Source organism: Ambystoma mexicanum, chromosome 12, assembly GCF_040938575.1.
Source record: "Ambystoma mexicanum isolate Mex_15411 chromosome 12, UKY_AmexF1_1, whole genome shotgun sequence".
NCBI classification, from domain to species: Eukaryota; Metazoa; Chordata; class Amphibia; order Caudata; family Ambystomatidae; genus Ambystoma; species Ambystoma mexicanum.
The window spans coordinates 701537607-701561748 of record NC_090936.1 but is presented as its reverse complement, the minus strand read 5'-3'; positions in this window follow the sequence as shown (position 1 = coordinate 701561748).

Below are 24142 nucleotides of genomic sequence, written 5' to 3'. Positions count from 1 at the left end.
CTCTTATTTATTTTTCAGCAGAAGAGTGTTGAGGGACTGGCTCAAAGATGGTCTCTCGTAGGCACAGCCGATGCCGTGCTCTAAGTTCAGTTTCTTGGTCGCAGATTGTACCTCAAGATTCCAAGTACGGGGTGATCTCCAAACAGAGTGTTGTTGCTTCCTGAAGACAATGAAAACAATGGAAGAGCAGAAGCAAGATTGCTCGATGGTGAAAAAGAACTTGCAGAAGGAGCAACAATGTCCCCAGGCCCCACGGGCTCAGGAAGGGTTTCCGTTGACAAAGCAGCAGTCTCCCCAGGCCCCACGGGCTCAGGGAAAGTTTCCAGGACACCATTGGTGTCGGTTAGAGCAAGCTTGTTGTGAGTATCGAGGTCACCAGTTCCCCTATCCTTGCCTCTGTCCTAGGCCAAAGGAAAAGGAATTCTCTTCACAAGGATCGTGTGGATCCATTTATCCATTTCTTCTTGTCCATTAGTCGGATGGCAGTTTGTGTGGCCAAGAGGACTTGATGTGGTCCTCTCCAGCGAGGTGGGAGACAGGAGGATCTTTCGAATGCTTTCCCAAGCACCCAGTCTCCAGGTCGGAGACAATGATCTGGACCCTCGTTTTTTTACTGGGAGGGCTTCTCGCACCTGTTGATGAATCAAATACAGGGTCTGAGATAACTGGCCACAATAGTCAGAAAGAAGTACATTCTCAACATCTTTTAGTAACTTGGGCTCTGGTATCCTAAAAAGGCATAGAAGGGAGGCCTAAACTACCCCTTGCTGTCAGTGTTCCTTTCCCAATATTATGCTGTAGGCATACCATGTAATTTTGGACAAAACGCTCAGCAGTCTTTGGAATATTTAAATTAACCCAGACAGGTTCTAATAGTTCACAAATCTTTTTGGTACATATATGAGTTGGACCATGAGCCATTGTCACCATAGCGGTAACATAAGTATTGGGCAGCATCAATTTATATTGTTCAGTGTCTACCCAACACCCCTCATCATCTAAACTTGCTGGACCCTCAGCCCACTGTTTGATTTCATCTGGAGTAGCATCAGTCTGAAATTCTTTTATGCAACCAATCCCTTCATCTACCACACAAGTGTTAGTGACCCCTTTTGTACGGTCCAGTACATACATTTTAGAATGTAAATCAATGGCAGTTTGTTTAGCTATTCTGTCAGCAAAAGCGTTTCCTTTTCCCACATTGTCTGTTATTTTCTGGTGTGCGGTGCACTTCATTATTGCTAACTGTGTAGGAAGTGCAGGTGCTGAGAGTAGCCAGACTATCAAGGTGCCATGTTGTATTTTTGTACCATGCGAGGTCAAGAAACCTCTCTCTGCCCATAGTCGACCAAAGTTGTGAACTACCCCAAAGGCATACTGGCTGTCTGTATATATATTAACACTAAGCCCTTTGCAAAGTTCACAAGCCCTGGTCAATGCAATAATCTCTGCGGCCTGCGCAGAATTATGCAGAATTCTTTTGGTTTCCACATTCGTGCTTAAAGTGGTGATTGCATAAGCAGCAGTGGATGTACCATCCAGAAGTTTGAAGCAGGAGCCATCGCAAAACAGCTCCCACTGTGGTTTCTTTAAGGGTGTATCAGTTAAATCAATTCTGCCTTTTGTTTCTTGCTCTGTGGTATATAGACAGTCATGTGACATCTTGTCACTGCAAGCAATTTCTTGCAGAAGAGGCAATAGTTCGGCCAGATTTAATGAGCAACATCTCTTAATTTGAAGATGCGCTGCAAAGAGAATCAGCTTGCATCTCTTTTAATCGTGCTGATGTAAGATGTTGCATTTGCGTTCTGTTTAACAGAACAGTTACAGAGTGAGGTACCATCACGGTTATGGGTGGCCCAGAACCATACCCTCACTTTGTTTTACAGATGCAGCAGCAGCAGCAACAGCTCTCAAACATCTTGGCAAAGCGCATGCAACAGGATCAAGCGTGGAGGAAAAATAACCACACGGTTGATTCTTCCCCCCAAGTTCCTGCGTTAAAACAGCCAAAGCACATCCTTCACATTCATTCACATACAACACAAAGGCCTTTTCATAATTTGGTGTGCCCAAAACTGGCGCTTAACACAACGCAGCCATGAGCAGATGAAAAGCTTTCTGGCAATCCATGTTCCATCGGTAAAGGCAAAGAAATGCCCTTCTTTGTCAATGCCAACATTGGTTTTATCATTAATGAAAAATTTGGGATCCACTGTCTACAGTATGAAGCCAAACCTATTAAGGCTCTGACCTCTTTCTGTGTTTTTGGGACAGACATGCTAGAGATGCTTTGTATCCGTTCAGGTGTCAGTCTTTTTCCCTCCTTCGATGGGAGGTAGCCTAAATAGGCGACCTCCTGTTGACAATATGGAAACTTTTTTTAATGAAGCCTTATGTGCATCTTCAGCTAGATGAGAAAGCAGCGACACAGTGCCCTCCTTGCAAGCAACTTCAGAATCAGCAGCTAAAAGTAGACCATCTTCATATTGTAATAACATGCAAGTAGAAGGTAACTCACGTGTATCAAGCTGTTCCTTCAATGCTCTAGTATAGATGCTTGGACTCTCAGTGTACCCTTGTGGCACACAAGTAAATGTAAACGAGCGTCCTCCTAAGGTGAACGTGAACAAATATCTACTGTCAATGTGTACAGGAATACTAACGAAGGCATTCTTTAAATCCACAACACTAAAATGAGCAGCTGAAGCTGGAATCATTGTTAATATTGAAGTAACATCAAGTACAATCGGAAACTGTGGGGCTACAATCGTGTTGATGGCACACAAGTCAATAATAAAATGAAAAGGAATCACATTATCCCCTTTCTTATACACAGGTAAAATCGGAATCTTACATACACTCCCTGCAATTTACTCAATCACACCAATGTGTACAAAATCAGAAACAATACTCTTCAAAGCCTGTTCACCTTCAACTGAAATCTTATATTGCGGAATACGTGGTAATTCAACACCTGCTTTCAACACAATTTTACCTGGTTCAATTTGTAAAATGCCAACGTCATTATCATTAACTGCCCATAGACATGTCGGAACCTTATCTAATTCAGATGGTAAAGGTCTAGACAAAAACTGTGAAACAAAAGTTTGTTGAGCCGAAATTGTTAGTAGCACTCCATCCGGAGAACAGTAAATTACGGCATTCAATTATTTCAACAAATTTTAGCCCAACAAATTGTCGCCACAATCTATCGGTCATGAATCAGTAAATGGCCCCAGTGCAATCGGTATCGGCTGAAAGACCAGACTAACCACTGTTGTACCAGAAAACCCTACAGAAATGTTATTCTGCCCTAACAGAGGACTATCCGGAACCCGTGAATGATCTATGGAACACCTCTTTGCTCCTGTATCTATCAAAAACAGATGCTTTCTATTCCCCACCTGCATCTCAACGTAGGGCCCTTTCTGATCGATGGGAATAGATACTGGTTCCAGACTCTGCTTTGGGCTGTCCTAGTGGAACAGTATGTCATCAAATGCAAGATCCTCAGACAAATAGACAGTTGAAGGATTATTGAAAATGTTCCCACTATTAATACTATGTTGCTGAATATCCTGTGAAGATGACTGTTGATGCTGAGTGAACTGGCTTCTACCAGGACCCCCTATCCCAGGATGGCCTCCGGATCGTCCACCCATGGTACCATATGTGCTATTCGATCTTTGCTGAAGGACTGGGCATTATGCTCGCCAATGACCTTCCTGTCTACAATATGCACATTGGTTCATGTGTACAAGACCCAGTTGCACATTACTCTGTGGTGTAAATTGGCCTCTAAACTGCGTATTCCCACCTCTAGCTCCTCTAACAATCTGTTGGAACAATACTTTAGTTTTCAAATCTCCCTTCTTCTTCTCCACTCTTTCTTTCTCTGAATTAACTCTACTCTCATAATACTGAGCCATATGTAATACTTCAGACTGTGATTTCGCTTGCCAAGTGCTCTCGGAATTCATAATTTGCGATTGGATTTCAGGCAACAATCCGTGCACAAATTTGTCTACAAACAGCCTTTTTCCTGACTCTGTACTTAAGTCTTGACCACTGAAGTCTGACAATATTTTCTCAAATCGATTACAACATTCAGTAGAACCTTCAGATTTCCCTTAGATGCAAGCTGCAAGTTTGTCCCAAACTATTCTTCTTTCTGGAACCAAAGTTGCTACTATTCTGTCTGGCAACATCAATATCACCTGCGGTGGTTTCTCACCAGCATTCCTTTCTCCATCTATCCGTACTAAGTTAACCCATGTATCACCCATCCCTGCCTGATCATCTATAGTTCTAATCTGTTTCCATAGATCAGAAGGTAGGATCACAGTGAACATCAAATCTATATCACCCAGCATGAAAACTGATGAATGCAAGACAGATTCAATTTCTTTATAAAATCATGTTACATTCTTCCGAATATCTGGAATTGTTTGTCTAATGGTATTCACTTCCTATCTAGAAAATGGTACATGCACAAACTGTGAGACATAGGGCCTCATTCCGAGTCCGGAGGTAACCACACCGCTATTTGCGTCATGGCTGCCTCCGAACTCGTCCAAACTCTGGCCTGGTGAATGGAGTAATTACCGGTCCATTCCAAGGTCGGAGGGACCGGTAATTCCCCATTCACCAGGGCCATTCCCCATTCCCATTTGAGCCCCCATAGGGCTCAATGGGAGGGGGGAAGGCGGCAATAACGGTACCGTAAATTACGGTACCATTATTGACCCCGAAGTCCCTTTGCGGGTCCCGTCCTTAATGCCTGCTAATAGCAGCCGTTAAGGAAGGACCCGCAAAGGGAACTCATAGTAGGGCGGTAAGGGTTTAACGGCACCGGTCTCGTTACCGGTGACTGTTAACCCTTACCGACCTACTCGGAATGAGGCCCATAGTGTGCTTCAATAGTAGTGGCTGGTGTACCTGCCACGACATCAGCTGGAATTTCTACTTTGGGGACAAACGTCAGAGGAATCTCCCTCATCGGCAATTGTAAAGTAGGCAATTCTGAATGTTTATTAAGCAACAAAGCTAAATCTAGTGACAAAGTAGTCAAGGCAGTATCGGGTGAAAATGCTCTCTTATAAATGACCATCAAATCTGAGGGACAACAAACCTTTCTCTTCATAAACTCATCTTGTAGAAACTCTACCGACACCTGTAACACTTTCCTTTGCATTGCCGGAGCACACTGACTAAACGTGTCATGCACCTCAATGGGAGAAATTAAAACATCCAAAAAATCCATCTACGAGCACCTCTTGTGCAAATTTGAGTTTCATCATTCATTGGTTTCAATGAAGTAAGAAATTGCTTCTGCACAAATGAGGCTTCCAATCTATTATTATCCAATTCATCTTTCTGTAACCAATCTAGCTCCCTTTTAAACTCAAATACCTTCTCAACATGCTCATGTACTTTCTCTGCAGTGTCCCTTGAGTGGGCAAGGACATTCAGATCTTGCAACCCCTGTGGGACATTCATGTCCGTCAAATCACTCCAAATATCTGCTAAATGCATTCCCATTCCCTCTATCAAAATAGCCTGTTCGGGAATATTTTCTTGTAAAGAAACTAAAACAGATGATTCTTCACCTTCTTCTATATATTTCTTCACCCATGCATATAATTCTCTTTTTCTAGCTTTGGATACTGCACTACGAGTCACTATTCTTGAATTAGCACTCGCTTCTTCAATCACTACAAGTGGAGCAGAACCACTTGGAAAAGAAAATTCAGACACATCCTGTTCAATACTTAGTGGAGGCACCACTGCCAGTCCTGCTGTGGCGTGGATAAATGTCCTTGCCTTATGGCTTGGAAGTTGTTCTTAAGGAGTGGGTTGTTGGTGGTTGGCTGTGCGCATCTGTTTGTATGCGCTTTTCTGGTGGTGCGCGGTTTTAACACACGTGTCATTGAAAGGTGTTGCTTTCTCATGTGTGGGGCCTTGTTGTAGTTCTTTTGGTTGTCGGTCACTCTTGTATTGCTGTCCTATTACAGATGCTAATGTCTTATGGAGCAGATGCTAATGTCTTATGGAGCATTGCTGCGCCGTAGTGCACGATGTTGCCTTCTGACCTTGAATGCTGTTAGGTAAGTGCTATGTTGATGCTCTCATCAGAACCGTTATGCCATTGTGCATAACGCTGCCTTGTTCAGTTGGTATGCGCGGTGTCCTTACAGCACTGCTATTTCTTGCACATGATGCTGCTTTTAACACTAACCATCTTTCTTGTGTTTCTTTCAGGCGGCGGCGGAAAACCCGAAGAGCAGCTGTCCTTTGAAGTGGGAGGAGCGGCGGCAGAAATTCCAGGGAGCAGCTGTTCTTGGAGGTGTTGCAAAGAGCTGATATCCTTTGAAGTGAGGGGTCGCTGAACAGGATTCTGCATAAGACGGCCAGGTGAGTGCTGCTGGGGTTTGAGGCATCGGGTACATAGTACGATGCACGTCTGATCAGCTGTTCTTCTTTCTTCTTCCAGGAGCGATGCCGGGAGCGTCACACTGCATCAGCAGAATGACGCGAAGCAGGGATTCTTGCCTGGGTGTGGCTTAAATAGCCAACCCCACTCAGCCACACCCAAAAGTCAAGTCTGCAGCAATTGGATGCTGCTTGGATATATCCACCTCCATGTTGGAGGGATAGTAAGTGGCTTGCCCATGATTATAACTGGCTGATTATTATTAACGCTGAATGTCACACCTGGCCCCAAGCATGCCAAGCTTGAGTACAGCTTTTCCTCTTTCCCATCCTCATTCTTGTACAAGACCCCAAGCAGTACCTTGGAGACCCACACTCAATCACTGATACACTGGGACTGGGGCTGGGGGCAAGGCCAATGGTGACAGGGCCTGTGGTTGTGACAGCATTGGTATTTTTCAACACAAACCGACCACTATCCATGGCCTTTGGTGCTGGCCAGTGACCTCTGCCATTGTCATGGCAAAGTTCACGGCCTAAATTGTTATTAAGGTAATCAAAGTTACATGAGCTAATTTATAAATTATGTTCTGTCTAATTCCATTATTGATACAATACGTTAAATCCAATGTAATTAGTGATGTCAGCTGTGATGTGATCTGTAAATTTAGCTGAATTTCAGGGGTGTTGTTGTGTTAAGTTTTCACCTTAACATCCCTGCAACTAAAGTTGTTTCCTTGAATTTCAAGGGGTTTGTTACAATGTATTGTTCACCTTTACGTCCCTGCAATTAAAGTATTTTCCTTGAATTTCAAGGGTTCTGTTATTCCATAGATTTTTAGAATGCTGCTGGACCACTAGCATGGTCTTCAGCCATGGTCAGTGGGCAACACTTGCCACCCATCCCTCAAAGATGTTCATCAATAACAAACTGATGTTATCCTGTTTCTTCAGTGGTATTGTTATGTATAAAAGATTGCAGGCTTTAAGAACTCACAATGTTTTTACGCAATGCGCAGTGAGATTAAATTATTTACTGAGGATCACACACTTTGGTTATGCAGCATGCTCAAATCCCCTTGATGAATGGGTGGTCTCTTGGTGACTGTTGTGATACATTGCACAACCCCAACTAACCACATTTAAGCAGCACAGAAATGGGAACACATGACCAGCTGCAAGAATGGCATATACCCAGGTACTTGCTGCAACCATAGCGAAAATCAAAAGCTGGCACTCATGAACATACGCACAGTAAGTGAACATATATCTTAAAGTGAAATATACAAATGTAGTTCATTTGACCTTCCCCTTAGAAGAAAGTGTGCAAGACAAAATAGCATTAGACTTTTAAAAAAATGTATGAACACCAGAAAAATAACCTGCCAGTGGAAATGTTCCAATAAATATGCTGGCAAAGTATAAAAGGTGCTCACCTTTTGAACCCAACAATCTGTCGTGAAACATTCCATAAAAAACAAAATCCCAATACGAAACAAGCGTGTGTGGTCTTGTGGGTAAGCGTCTCCACTGGGGCCATGACAACATGAGTTAAATCTTGGTATCCAAATACTTGAGCAAGCTTGCCAACCTCAGAAAAACCCAAGGGGTTGCATCTGCCCTCTTGAAAAAAAAGTTATGCTGTCCACCCACATGTGTCCTTTACTTTCCCCCTGAAAAGCAGCCACAATCGGTAAAATAACTGCACCAGTATCTAGTATTGCAGACTCTCTTGACACATCGTGGGAAAATACTCATGACTTACTTGCCCTCTCATCATTTCCCCTCCACACCCCCATGTCTGGCTTGCAACAATATTCTGTTTTATAAAGCTAACTTGAAAAGTACATATACCATGGTGCCACTCAAATATATAAATCTTTATGGAACTATGAAAGAACACTCCGGGAGACCTGCTTCAATTAGTTATCTTTCAAGTTTTAATTACATATTTTCCGAGGGTTCCCTTGCTGATGACACGTGCTTCGGCAAAGTTGCCTTTATTAAATCAGGGCATGTCCTGAATAATTGCAATAACAAAGTTGATGCCATAAAGTAAACATGTAATATAAAGTATATCTCCATAAACAATGGGAAAGTTAATTAGTACATAAGCAAGAAATAAATAAACAATCAAACCGTTAATGTTGCATATGTATTCAGTTACATGTACAATGGACAGAGATTGCGGGTTGATGTGGGGAAGGATTGTCAGGGATTGAGAGAAGGGAAGATAAAAAAAAAACAAAAGAGGGAATAATCCCATTAAGTCGCTATGTTTGTTTGTTCCATTCCTTTTCACAAAACATTTTTTCTTTTTTAACACCAACTTTTGACATTCAGTTATTTGTATTAATATTTTCTTACCATAGCTAATTTTCAGTTCTGATTATTCTCCAATTATGTACGTGTCATGGGTCAAATCCCCACATCACTGAAAACAATGTATAATGGTATTTGTTTTATTATTGCACCTTCTTAAATTGTACTTGCGTTCATCTAAAACCCAAAGCTAAGGTGGGCTCATTTATTAGGCAACATGGACTTAGGGGGCTCACCCTTTCCTCGCTTTGAAGCTAAGCAAGGTTTGTCTCAGTTACTGCAGAGCTGGGAAACACACTGCCGCTTTAAAAATATTTATTTAATTTTGTATTATTGACTGCGAGACTAAAAATAGACGATACACCCATTAGACTTGGCTACGCCCAAACATTCCAGAATATCTCCCCCAGACTGGCACCAAAATGCCCATGCCCTACAACATTCAGGACCGCTAGACTTGGTGCTAGATTAGGCAAATCATATGCCATAACACCTGGCCTACCCTCTACTAATAGCCAACTGCAGGGGCCAAAACAGAATTCGCAAAAGCCACAAAGTCTGTACGAAAGCCAAAATGACAAGACAGACAAGCTCTTCACCCAATATCAATGACCAACCCTGCAGTCCCACATGTATCAGTGGTGCACTGATTAATGCCAGATCCCTGATTGCACATGCAGTAGAAATTACTGTCCTAATTATTGATAAAAAATTGGATTTCCTAGCTATAGCTGTGACCAGGCTACATGCAGCTGCAGGCCCCTCGCTCCTTATTGCCACTCCAGACAACTACACAGTCCTATAATCTGACCGAGAATCTTCTAGAGGCGGCGGAATTGCCTTTATCGCCAAATCTACACTGGGTCTTAGAATAGTCTCATATCCGCACTCTCCTACTATTAAACCTCCTCACACCATAAACGTGCACCTGGTTTACAGACCCCCCGGACCCATATGCTCTTTTGAGGAAGAAATCATCACTCTTCTCTCCACTAATACCAAACCTTCTTCACAACTCTTAATATTAGGTGACTTCAACCTTGGTCTCAACTACCCCAATGGCCAACATGCCATGACTCTGGCGAATTCCTTAGCTGAGATAGGCCTCACTCAAAGATCTCTCCACCATATGCATGAAAAAGGAAGAACCAGACTGGGTAGCTAACCTTAATTGTGAAACCAATATAAGTTCCATTGAACTATACCCCTGGACTGACCACTCCCTGCTCACCTTTAGTATCCAAGACTGCAAACTTCCGAATAAACACAACCTTATTGCTCCACCCATCCTGACCAGAAACAAAAGGAACATCACAGTGGACAATCTCAATCCTTTTCTCCAACCCTTACTCAATCCGTTACCTGCATCCTCCGATCCAGCAGAATTAGTGGAACTCTACAATAATACCATCACCCTATCCCTAGACAAAATTGCACCTCTTAAATTGCATAAAGGCAAACCTAAAGCACATCTGAACTCCTGGTTCACACCCAAACTCAAAGCCCTATGAAATGAAAAAAGGAAATGGGAAACAACTTTGAAAAAAAAATCCCACCCCAGCCAACAAAGACAACCTACTCAAAATCACGGCTAACTACAAAACAGAAATTCTCTCAGCTAAATGCAACACCTTAAATGATAGGATTGATAAAGCCAGTTTGAGTACCAGAGAACTCTTTACCATATAAAGAGAACTGGAATCGGCCACCACTCCACCAGACAACTGCATCAATGATAAAGCCTGGTGCACCAAGATACAAGATGCACTACCTAACAAGATCACTCTACTCCAAAACAAAATAACTGCCAAAAAGTACCCTCCCAACTCAAGCAAACATCTCAAAATCTTGTCCTAACCTTCCTAAACTGCCTCAATTATTTAAATTTACCCAAATATCCACCCTTGAAGTCGAAAAAATTATAGCTTCACTTAAACCCTCCAATTTCCAAGGAGATTCTTGCCCGCATCTACCATTAAGGAAGCTGCCAGTGAACTAGCCCCATTCATCAGCACGCTTATCAACTCATCCTTCCGTACATGTACTGTCCACACCAATCTGAAAAACTCATGGGTACTCTCACTTCTAAAGAAACCCTCCTTAGACATGAGTATCCCCACTAACTTTAGACCTATCACAACAGTTCCCTTCCTATTAAAGATCATTGATAAAGCAGCATATATCCAGATTCAATCCTACTTAGAGACCAATAATCTTCTAGGACTCCGGCAATCTGCCTTCAGACCCCAACATGGCACAGAAACAGCCCTGATTGACCTGAAGATCCAGATTGATAAAGGAAAATCGGCCCTCCTGCTTCTGCTCGATCTGTCAGCTGCTTTTGACCTGGTTGATCATAAGGTGCTCTGCAAACATCTAGCATCAGTGGCCAATTTCTCTGTAGAAGCAATGGCATGGATCCAATCTTTCTTAAACAATAGATCGATGAGAGTCTTTTCATCATCGGCAGCTGCCGATCCTATTCCCATAACTTGCGGAGTCCCGCACGGATCATGTATCGCCCACTATGTATAATGTGTTCACCAAACCATTGTTTGATGACCTAGACCATCTGGGTGTCACCTACACTAACTATGCAGATGACACCCAGATCCTCACACCTCTGATAGGCGACTATGAGAAAGATCTATCCCTGGGTAACAGAATCTATCTCATCATTCAGGCCTGGACGGCCACACATGGTCTGTGTCTGAATGATGAGAAGACTGAGCTGCTACTCTTAGCCACTCCCTCCAATCAGAAGAAACTGAGTAATCAATGTCTCTCTCTCAACATTGATGGCAATGACATCAAGGTGGCTAATGAGGTAAAAACCTTGGGTTTCTATTTAGACTCCTCCCTGAGCTTGTGGAAACAAGTTAGTGTCACGGCCTCGGCGACAGCTTAAACATGCAAGTTGATCCTTGCTTGTAAACCCTTTCTCTCCAGAGAAAGTTGTATTACAATGGCCAGAGCTTTAATTCTGTCAAAAACCGACTACTGCAATGCACTGTAAATAGGTTCCAGCAAATATATCGTCAATAAACTCCAGATTCTCCAGAACAACGCCCTTAGAACTGCCCTAGGCATCTCCATAAGACAACACATTTCAGTGTTCAGACAGGACAACAATTGGTTATCCATCAAAGGTAGATGCAAATTAAACAGCCTCCCTGACCTAAAAATGTCTCAATAACTCTGCCCCTCACTACCTCACTGAAAAATTCACTAAGAATAACTCTTCACGCCAATACCGGCTCCCTAAGAGTCCCCAAGTTCAAATTTTAAAAAAGCAGGTGGCAGCAGCTTTCCTGTCATGACTGCCCAACTTTGGAATTCCCTAGCCACCACCTTAAAAGCTGACTAATCCTTCTATAAATTTAGGAAAAATACCAAATGTTGGCTTACAGCCAAATACCTCCCACCCTGTTAGATGTCCTTATCAACTAGGACCTCGCTAACAACGCTATTGCCACATCGATATCTCTGTTTATTATCAGGGTACATTCACTGTATGCCTTATTTTGTCAACAACTGTATCTATATACTTGCCTACTATGTACTATACTGTTTTGTATTATAATCTGTATTATATTGTATTATAACCTTTATTGTAACCAAGAAACTGCATATTCATGTAATGCACCCAGATACCTGTGGGTGAGTAGCGCTTTATAAATAAATAAACAAACAAACAAACACATACCAGAATGCAATTCAGCAAAAGACCAATATGGTCTCTGAGTGCAAAACTTTCAAGGACTGACAGAAGCACGCTTAAAAAAAAAAATATGGATGCCCAATCGGTCACCCATCCATTTACTAATCGGGACCGACCCTGTTTAGCTTCAAAGCAGGACGGCCCTGGTTAGCTTCAAAGCAGGACCGGCACAGTTTAGCTACAAAGCACAGAAAGGGCTGGACCATTTCTCTAAGTGGTCTTGTAAAATTGTCTCTTTTATCATGCAACATGCCCTGAGGAGGATGGCCCGTTCATTGCTTTGAATCTAAGCGGATTCTCTCCTGGGTACTGTATGAATGGGAGACCTGGATAGCAATTGTATCACCTATGGCCAGTGATTTTTCACCCCCAACATCATTACAACTGTCAAAATATCTTTCCCCAAAAAATAAACTGTAACCGTGGGGACAGAACTACTCTACCCATGGCTATATGTAGTCCCAAATACAGCAGCGAATATTGGAAAAACAGTAGGAAAAAAATGCTTTCCTGCCCCTCAGGCCCTCACCAAATGCTCCTTCATCTGTCAGCTCCCCCCAGTCCCCAGATGGCTTCCTCACCTCCCCTCTCCCTTTTCCCCCACAACACACACTGTTTCTGTGATGCAGTTTGTTTTGAGATGTCGACTATTCGACGGCATAGCCAAGGCCACAGAAAGCTTCATGGTGTAAACCCAGTCCCTAGTCGCCCTCCAACTCCCAAATGTAACTTGGTGCCCTCTAGCCACCCCCACCTCTTGCCTGATGGTATATTCATGTTCTTTGACCTGACCTACAAATGGCTTTTTTCCTGCATTTCATTTGCCCATATCCTCGGCTATAACCGCAATTATCTCTCACATCGAGGGAAAAACGAGATGGTGGCTGTTTCATTTTTTTTTTAAAAATACAGTTTTTAGTAAATCCCCAGCTATCTTTTTTTGAGAAGGGGGCCCCCCTTCTCCGTCAAATATTTAAATAACTGCTGCACAGAATAATCCCAAGCCATGCATGGAGTGTGGGTCAATGCTTTGTACCCATGTTGTCTTGGATCTGTTCCAAATCCATCCGGCAGTTTGGGCTGTGTGCTTTGGCAAAAATTTACCTTGCTTGTCTATGGGAAAATTAATGGGAAGTAGGCTGCACTTTTGGAAAAAATTAATGTTTTGTCTTCTTAATAACTTTTTTTATTTTTTAACAAATCTTTACGAAACTTTGCAGTCTGGTGGGGGCCTGTAAGTCTTTAATTACTTTCGAAATGTCTGTCAAATCTGTTACTCAAATGAAAAGTTATTATACAATAGAATTTTGAGGGGCTCCTATAGGAGTATGACTCACATTAACTATAGGGCAGAGACCGCTGCCCTATAATATAAATATATATCATACACTATATGCTGCCACATGGTCTTCTACAATCCACAAACTTCGAATGAGCCCACTCCACTCACACTCTTCTCTCATTGTTTTCTCCCGCAAAGGTGCACTTACATCTATGCGTTCTCCCGAGCTCCTCCGATACAGGGTCCCATCATCGACCTGTGAAACTGGGAGCAGCACCCTGCTCCCAGGTGCCGGCATGCCTCTGTCAACATAGCATCTGTGAACCTCTTCGAGTCGTACACGGTGGACTTGTCACTGCAGATGGGTGCCACACCCCATGGTGTGTGGCTGGGACACCCCGATCTCATGGAGAGTCTGGGTTACCAATTTGTAAAGAGGATAGTAATCTAAATTCTGAAGATAAAAATAATCCAAGCGATCAAGTAATAACTGCACCTCTTTGTGATTCTGGAAATGCCTTATGGAGGGACAGGGCCTCCAGTCCTTGTCCTACCACTTTTATTTATGTGTTTTCCTTATATTTTCTGCCACTGAGGTCCAGCCTGGACCTCTGGCAGTGCAGCTCTTCATTTGATCTTTTGGTGATCAACACCCATGGATACCCTTATGGCAAAATGGGTGGGGATACACCTGTGTACCCCTTGTGTGTGTTTTTGGGCACCTATGTGTTGCCCACAGAGCAGGTTATGGGTGGGTGGCAGATAAATGCTGACTTGGCAGTGGCTCTGAGTGGTCTCCATTTTTGAGACACCCAGGACCTTCTATAAGAATCAATGGATTCTTGAAAGAAGGCAAGATGGCCCCTGTGGCCTCTTAGTTTCTATTGCCTTTTGCCATGCTTCTCAAATTCCTGGGAAGCCCTGACTCTGTCCCTTCCTCCTGAACGGCTGTTGGGTGGAAACACCATATATGTCTCTGCTGTTCCCTTCCCCCTGAGTGGCTGTTGGGTAGAATTACCATACTCACATTCTCTATTGTGGGTGTCTGGTTTATGTGTGTGTGACACAATGAATGAGACAGACCTGGCTGAAACTGACATGAATCTAGTGCAGTGTGCTGAAAGACTGGATACTTGCCCCAATCCACATTCTTTGTTATGGGTTTGTGGGTGGAGTTAATGGTCTGAATGCCTGTGAACCTGATTGGCTGCCTGCCTGCATGAATGTACTTCTGTGTGATTGGCTGACTGAGCCTGTCTCAGCCATGGTAAATAGGAAACAGATGTGTACATCTGGCGACCTCTAACTTACCAATATGTTCAGAAGCTGAAGTTGAAGCTGAAGCAAGAAGAAGCTGTTCCTTGAAGCCTGGCTGGTGGAGAAGTCTGCTGCTGCAATTTAAAGAAGCTGTGTTATCACCTAACATAGTGTGTGGACATTCCTTTGTGGGGGCTCGGGGGAAACACTGTACTTAAGAACCTGCCTAAATCATCTCAGGGAAAGCTTAAGCTTGGCTGCTCATCCACTGTTACCAAATTGAGAGCCTTGCTGATGTGCACCCCTCCAATCCAAAGACAAGAGGTGTGGGCGGGCAATGCTGGTTAATTCAGGTTAGACATGTAGTTAAGTATTTCTTAGGAAGTTGGCGAGACCCAACACAACCAGTGTACACTTACACTGGAGAAAACTGAAAGCAAAAAATAATGTCCAATGAACAATCATTCATAAGACCTTGGGTCACCAATGGTGTAGTAAAGACTACTGCAGAATTAAATCAAATTAATATACTGTTGAAAAAATATTCCATAGATTGCCATTCAACTGGCTAAATAAATAAACTTGCCAATGCTGCAATTAATGTCTTTTAATGTTAGAGGTTCATCTTAAAATGAGGAGGCAGAATTCATGCTAATTGCCAATGCATTTCGGACCCAACCTTTGGTCCTTCTTCAGGGCAAATTCTTCAATGGTTCTGGCTCTGACCATTCCCTCCTGGGAGTTCCTTTTGGCTCAGACAACTTCTGATTGTTGTCATCCTGAATTAGGGGAAATTGTACTTCATCACTCTCCGGCTGTAGGTTAATGCCTTCTGTTCAGACTGTTCGATCAAGGTTATTTGAGTTGCGATTACAATGGATAGAGTGATTCCGCCCTCTGTCCTGGCTGCTCATGGACACCTGTGCATTCTCCCTGACCACCCTCCCATTTCAACCATGCACCCCTCCAATCCAGACAAACTCAAAGTAAACTGGCGAGGCCAACTTTGCTTTGAGTCAATTGGAAGAGCAGAGAAAGGCTCAACACCCAAGCGCTCATACTCAATGAAAATTGATCAAAGAGAAAGGCATCAGGTGAGTGTGATTGTGGGTATACTGCTCAATACACCACAGTTAAATAATATGCAAACTCACAGATACAGTCACTCTGCGCAATAAGACTCCAGGTTGATGCTGCAGAATTCGCAGATAATTTATTGTGTGATGGATAAAGTATATTTATATCAGCCTGACACGTGTTTCGAGCTATGCGCTCTTCTTCTGAGGCTAAGTTACACAAACACATTATAAACAACAATGAAGCAGTTCATGAACATATAAGGGTACATAACATGTCACAACCAAAGATAAACAAAGAGGCTTCCAACATGTTAACACAATATCAGAAGCAAAGTGATTTTTAGATGATCAGATTGAGGTTGCACCATCCAAAAATGAAATAACATGTATCATACCCCATGTTTAATGATATAACAAGTATTGAAGAAAACAAGTTGTATACCAACTGAATTCATAGACAAACATACAAGGAGAGAGAAGAAACAGTAAATAACACAAAATTAGTCATTGTGAATGGTGCTGCTGCACTCTGTATAATAATATATAGATTGTTGGTCTACCTTAAAGGCTCCTCGAAAATGCGTATCTGTCTTTAGAGAAGAGAAACAGGTACAGTGGTCATGTACACCTAAGAGACATATGTGCTCACCAGGGAATTTGACCACTTGAGATGATAATTAAACTATCCAATTGAAACATGTTGTCTTACCGATTGTTTGTGTGGATGGTACCACACAAACTTTAATTTCGTATCTGGAACCAGTATAATACAAACAAGTATATTGTAAGCAGAGGTTACTCATGAATGCTTTTATGAACTGAACGATATTTTAATTGTCAAAAGAGTATCTCTTTTATATGTACTTTGCAAGTGCGGGATGGACGGCACTGTAGGAGCCATTCATGTTCGCATAAATGTAAGGAATTCATCCATGTTGTTGGATTCAGCCGGATCAATCATACCGGAAAGTAAGAGAACAGTAAAACATCTGAATTATATTTAAAATAGTAATATACAGGTTCAATACTAATGTGGCATACTATAAGATGCTTGCTTGCAGCCGCAGCTGTGATCTTAATGCTTATCTAGCCTTTCAGCATAGCCAGCCGTTGTCAAGGAAGCGTGACGCTTGCCTTGCAGGCGGATTTATTGTTTAGTTTGGAAAGCTTGTCGGCCACAGTTCCAATACATGATTGTGCTCTAGCGGCCGCCATTTTGATAGGTCACTTTCAGCCGCGTAGCTCATATGGACTGATTATAGATGCTTTGCTTATTGAAGCACATTAATGTTCAACATGCGTAATTGGTATTTGTTAATCTTTGCTAATACAGTTGTGCCACGTTGCTGAGATAACGTGCAATGTACAGTGGTGTCCATATTCCAGATAATACTGCGCTTGCATTGTTTTATGCAAAGAGTGCACCAAACATTAATTATCCTCCTCTCTGGAAATTATGCTTAGTGCATGTCTGAGTGAAGTACCTCATATCCAATAACTGATAACGATACAAACATGACATCATTCATGAACATTTTGAACTTGAATAACAATATGATGACATTGGTCCATCATACCCCAGTGTGGTTACGTATTAGCTCAACTAGAAGGTTTTAGCCACATAAGGTGTGTGTGCAGGTCATTAGCAATTAGGCAAATAGGTGAAGGGTGTACAGTATGATATAGCTCTAAGGCTGGATACAATTCAAATTCCATGTGGTACAACACCCAAATAGTTGCATGTGATAACACAAAATAAGTTTATGCACAGACTGACATTGTCAAATAAGATGCATTAATACAGACAACCGTACAAAAATAAATTCAAAGGGAGATGTATAAAAATACAGATAGTTCATGATCCGTATTAAGTCCTGTAGAGACTGTCCTGTATTGACAGATCAGGCGGGCTTCCAGTTGCCTCAAATTTAGTTCCAAATTGCCTCCTCTTTGTGGCATTATGGCCTTTGCCATACCCACAAACCTTATATCTTTTTTGTTTGCCATTTAATGGAAATTCTGCCAATGTGTGGTTAACGGGTATCTGGCGTCCTGATTGCCTATAGTTGAAAGGTGCTCCCGAACCCTGATCTTTAAAGGTCGAATTGTGCTGCCTATATAGTAGGATCCACACACACACATATTATGCAGTAAACCACATATTTTGAATTGCAATTAATAAAGGAATTCACTAGTTATTTTCCTAACTTGCCAAAATTCATAGTTTTAGTTTCTGAGGCATATGGGCACATGGAGCAACCCCCACATTTATAGAATCCATTATTCTGTAATTGATGCAACCATGTTTCACTCTGCTTAGGGTTGGTCATGTGCGATGGGCATAATATCTCTTTCAATGTGCAAGCCTTATTATAAATGATGGGTTGGTTGGGGTCCAACCATTTACCGACATCGTTATCTAAGTGAATTAGATGCCAATGTCTCTTAAAGATGTTGTGTATGTTGTGGCTATCTGAGTTAAATCACGTGATCAATTTCAATTTAATGGACTCAGTAGTTGAATTGCGAGCTTTAGGAATCAGTAAGTCAACGTTTTCCAAATCACATACTTCATTCTCAGATTTGTTTAGTGAAGTGTGTTTAAAGGCTGAGTACTTTCCCCAATCCACATTCTTTCTTATGGGTGTCTGGGTGGAGTGAATGAACTGAATGCCTGTGAGCCTGATTGGCTGTCTGCCTGCATGAATGTCCTTCTGCTTGATTGGCTGACTGAGCCTGACTCAGCCATAGTAAATGAGAAAAAGATGTGTACATCCGGGGACCTCTAACTTACCAATTTGTTCAGAAGCTGAAGTTGAAGCTGAAGCAAGAAGAAGCTGTTCCTTGAAGCCCAGCTGGAGGAGAAATCTGCTGCTGCAATTTAGAGAAGCTGTGTTATCACCTAACATAGTGTGTGGACATTCCTTTGTCGGGGCTTTGGTGAAACACTGTACTTAAGAACCTGCCTACATCACTTCCGGATGTGCACACCTGCAATCCAGACATGCTCAAAGTAAACTGGCGAGACCAACTCCGCTTTGATAAGACAATAGGTCTTCTCATTGTACCAAATTCCACAGTATACAATTTGCCACCTATATTTATTGGCATCACCTCTGCTCCTCCTATCCCAAATCATAGAAAGTTCCAGACGTGTCTTCCCCTGATCTGCTTCAAACCCTTTGTGCCAGTAATGATGTGACCAGGGAACAGCTTTTGAGTTTTGAGAATTTCAGAGATGTATTTGCTTTAGCTATGAGTCTACTTGTAATTCAAATGGAATTACCGCTCCTTGGATGGGGGCTGTGGAGGGGGGCACTAGTGTTCTAAATCTTCGCCTTGGCCTGTTGGCATCACGAAACCTTATGCCCCATTTTCATGAATGTGTGCTTCAAACGGTGCATCCCTTCTACTCTACACACAGCTAACATCCGTTCTCACATCGTTCAGGCCCTGTAACTGGATACAATTAGTGTTTATCTGTTCACCACTGGTGCCCCTGACCTCATCTTCTATCCTGTGGGACAGGAAAAGGTTTTGTCTTGGGACTAAGCTAAACGGAGAAATAACTCCACATCAAGGCCTGCGTTCTATTCTGTTCATTATATACTGGGTCTTATAATCCAACAAACAGTCATTCCTGGCGTGTTAACATGCTAACCTTGCTTAAACCACTGTACCTTTCTGACTCCATCTACCACCGATTTCCTCTATTTCTGCATACCTCACTAAAAAAACATAACTTCTGATACAACAACTAAACACAGGGACTAAAACACTGCCCTATCTATAACCTCTGCAACTACAACTTTAATACTTTTGTTGCTCTGCCTTTGTTGTTATATGAGAGTATCTATCATGCGTCAAAAATAACTGCAAGTGATACATGAGTCTTCTGCATTGGAACTCATCCTGCTCTCACTGTAGTATGTGCTAATAGGCTTTTCTTAACCTGAAACGTTTAGCCTGGATGGAACACTGTAGATGCATCCCAACAGAGACAATCCCTGTATGATGAATGTTTGTCCTCAAGGGCTTTCCTGTATTGTATTATGTTGTATTGTATTGTAGTCTTCATTCATAAAGCACCATTTCCTCACTTGTATGGCCTCAATGCGCTTTGTGGTGGGAATGCCCTCAGGGACCGAAGTCCATGTATGGGAGATTCTAAGAGTTAACTTTAAGATGTGTGTGTGCATTCTGTCCGGTTACGACTTAGGTAGACTGTCTGTGCCCCATTAAGCAACCCAGAGATCAGGTGCTGATGGCGGTTTGAAATGGAGTGTTAGTGCAGGAGAGTCGATGTGTGCCCAGCTAGGCCGATTTTTTGGCAGAGGATGTCATTGAATACTAATGGCAGAGATGTTGAGGCATGTCAGGGGTTTCAGTGTGGTCAACTATGTGAGCTGCTAGACCGAATTTGTCATATTCATAGCTGCATTCTATAATGCATGGATGGGGAGCCGTGCCTGTGGTGTGTCCACTAATGTGATGCGGTTTATACATACCTCAGTTTTGTTTTCTTAGATCTCCCAAGACAATGGACTGGTATTTCGAGCGCATCTTCTGGTGGGGCTAGCGTACTACCTTAGGTGAGGACCAGGCTGGTGGCATTCATTGAGTGCAATAGGAAATAAATCAGTATCATTCCTGTCCCCCATGGAAAAAATAGTCTCAGTGGGGCTTAGTGCATCTCTATTTGCACCCCCTAAAGCCATTCAAGTTCATTCCATGCCCAATAGCCCTGGTTTATCTAGTGCATTTCCTCAAACACCCCCCAATGAGACCTATGGGTTAAGCGTTCCTGTTGTTTTGGTAGGCCCCTTGATAATGAGGTAGGGGCATCCAACCGAGTGCGCAACCATAGCTGTCCCCAGTTCAAACTGGTCCCACTATTGTTGCTATTTCTAGTGGTCATCTGAACGAGGATTCTGTCCAGACCCCTTTAAGTGGCCACATCCAAGCTGCAATCAGATTTACAGGAGTGGTTTGGTAACCAGTTTGCGCTGGTTATAGAGTATGTGGTCCAGACAAGGGTGGTGGTGTATGATCATCTGTGGAGGGGGAGGGGTAGAACAGAAGGCTGAGTTTATCACAGTGTGGTTTCAAAAAGTAGGTGTATTGTTGGGTTTGGGCCAGTGTTTCTGTGTGCTGGTCAATCACAGTAAAGAGTGCAAGACGGTTTCAAGACAAGGAAGGAGCAAGTCAGGGTTTGAGTGCCTTTCTGAATGCAAGGTGAGTGTCAATGTTGTGGATGTGGAGAGGCAGAGATTTCCAGATGGTCAGAGCATTTATGGAGAAAGAGGATATGCTGGTCTGGTGCAGTTCTATTGGTGGATAACTAGGAGAAATGTTGCACCAAATCTGAGCGTCCTGGAGGGACGGTAGCTTGTGGGTTTGTCATGGAGGAATTCTGGGCCAGTCTTGTAGATAGCATGGTGAGTAATGCACATGGCATAAATGGTAGTTCCTTGACCAATAGGGAGCCAGTGGAAGACTATCAGTGCAGGGCTGATGTGTTCGCTGGGAGGGAGGCCAATGAGCATGTGGACTGCAGCGTTTTAAATTATTTGCAATTTCCTGGAACACTGGTGCGCCTATTTAAAGGCAGTTTCATATTCTAAGCAGGCAGGATGATGAAGAGGATGGCAGAGGTTCAGTGAGGATTGGTGAGTTATGGGAAGAATAGCCTGAGGATCGGTAGGTATAAGATGCAGGTTCTGGATACAGAGTTGATGTTTTGGGAGAGTGATACATCCGTGCCCAGTATGCACCTGAGGTTTTTCATGGAAGTGGAAGTTGCTGGGCGGTGGGGAGTGTGGGGGGCTAGAGAGTGAGGACAGGGATTAGGTTGGGAAGGAGTGCAGTGTTTCTGCAGACTAGGATTTCTGTTTTCCCAGGGTTGAGGATGAGGTGGATGGTCATCATCCAGTGGTCAATATCCGAGAGGCATGATGATCTGGGTATCGTCTGCGTAGTTATAGCAGGTGAGATTGTGAGAGTGGATGACTGTGCGTAATGGGCTCAGATAGATATTGAAGAAGAGGGGTGATAGGGATGCTCTCTGTGCGACCCTGTTTGGCACTGCAGCAGGAGATGGCCTCTTTGAGGCAAACCTTGCATAGAGATGTTGGCCTCAAGGGATTCCCACCGGCAAGACAAGGATTCCTTGAGACAATGTCTGCATGATGAGATGTTGGCCTCAAGGGAATTCCGCTGTCAAGACGTGGATTCCTTTACACAATCCCTGCATGAGGAGATTTTGGCCTCAAGGGACATCCACCGCCAAGAGATGGCTGCCTTGCAGCAAATCTCAACATGCAGTTGGAGACGTCAAGGCTCAGCATACTGACTCTTTGGCCACTTGTCATTGCCATCATCAGGTCCTAGTTGCAATTGGATCTCTCATGCATCACTCTCACAAGTGATACTAGCCAATGAGGACCAGTTTTTGGCCATGCGCGGTCAGAGTGCACCATCCCTGGATTCACCGCAGGATGGGAATTCCAACTGAACCATACAGGAGATGCCATTGGCCATTTCGCAACACACCCCTTTCCTGTTACCACCAATCGTCATACACCCTGGTGTCCATAAGCCAGTGGAGGGAGTATGGATAGTTTTCTATATTTGTTTCCTTTACAAAGTGGGACTTGGGTCTGTACATCGGAAGTGGCTGTAAGCAAGGAGGAACAGTGCACAGAGCAGCTTGATGTGCTTGGGGATGGGTGCTAACCCCAAAAGGAGGATCCGCAACGAGCCCCAAGAAATGAGTAACAAGCCGAGACATGCCTGGTGTTACCAAAGACTGAAACCTGAGGTTGGCGTTTCTCATTGCTTTACCAAGCTGAGCTGTGCACAGCGAAGCAGGGCAGAGCAGAGCCCTACCTGCTGGGCTTGAGATACAGGGAGCTTGGGTTAAAACCTCCTGCATGTCACCTGTGTTAAAGTGAGACAAAGAGTTTAACACAGGATATTATAATCATCCAGCCCTAGAGCAGGATTATACCTCTGAGCAGCATAGATTGCCAGGAAATTGCAGATAGGTGGGGAAGACAATCAATTGGCATAGCAGTTTAGTGAAGGAAGTCCCCATGAAATCTACCCACGGGACCCTTGTTGCAAGATTTTATCTTGACATGTTGCTGGCTTGTGTAGATTAATGGAGATTATGAATTGGTGTGAGTATATAAGAGGGTACCAGTTAGTCCTCTTACAGTAAACTTGGGCTGTTAGCCCTGTCTGGTTTGAGGACTATACATCTTTCTTTGTTCCATCTATGAAGCGGGCCAAGGGGCAGACCAAGTGGAGGCCACGTGATATGGCTCGATTCGACCCTTGGGGGAAGGTGGTAAAATATCTGTGTATATCAGCTGACCTACAGCTCTTGATAAAAGGCATGTACGGACAACTGATGAAATGTAATATATATAATTGACCCTCTGGAAACCAAAGCATGTCAATACTCAACAAGCTACATGATACAGCCAACCTATGTCTAAATAGAGGCAACAATAGGTTTGTTATAGTAACAGGCAACTTAAACATACAAATAGAACCATTGAAAGATTTCACAAACTTTGGGAAGACCAGGAAATTCAGTGGTGAACGCTGTATCCCCGAAGAGAACACACCCGCTGGCCCGGAAACTAGTGAGAACACTTTATAATCTCAATTTGAGAGCATGTAATGGTCACTTTCCAAAGGACCAACCAGCAAAGAAATAATTTGTGGGGCATGCGGGCACATCACTAATAGACTCTGATGATCAGTGGGATAAAGTTGTTGATTTTGAAATTTGGGTTAGAGAGTGATCATCAACCCCTGTCTATAACTGTCAGAGTTAACCCAGTTATGGGATCTGGCCCACACTGTTTCATTGCACAGCATATTATGCTAATAGGTCACGCACAGAAACAGGTGAAATGGGCAAATGTCATTAAACAAGGACACAAATCAGTTATATACAGACTGTGCTCACCATCAATCGTGCTGCTCGCCTTTGATAAATTGAAGTCTAAGCTTGCTCTATTGCCTTTGCCCCAA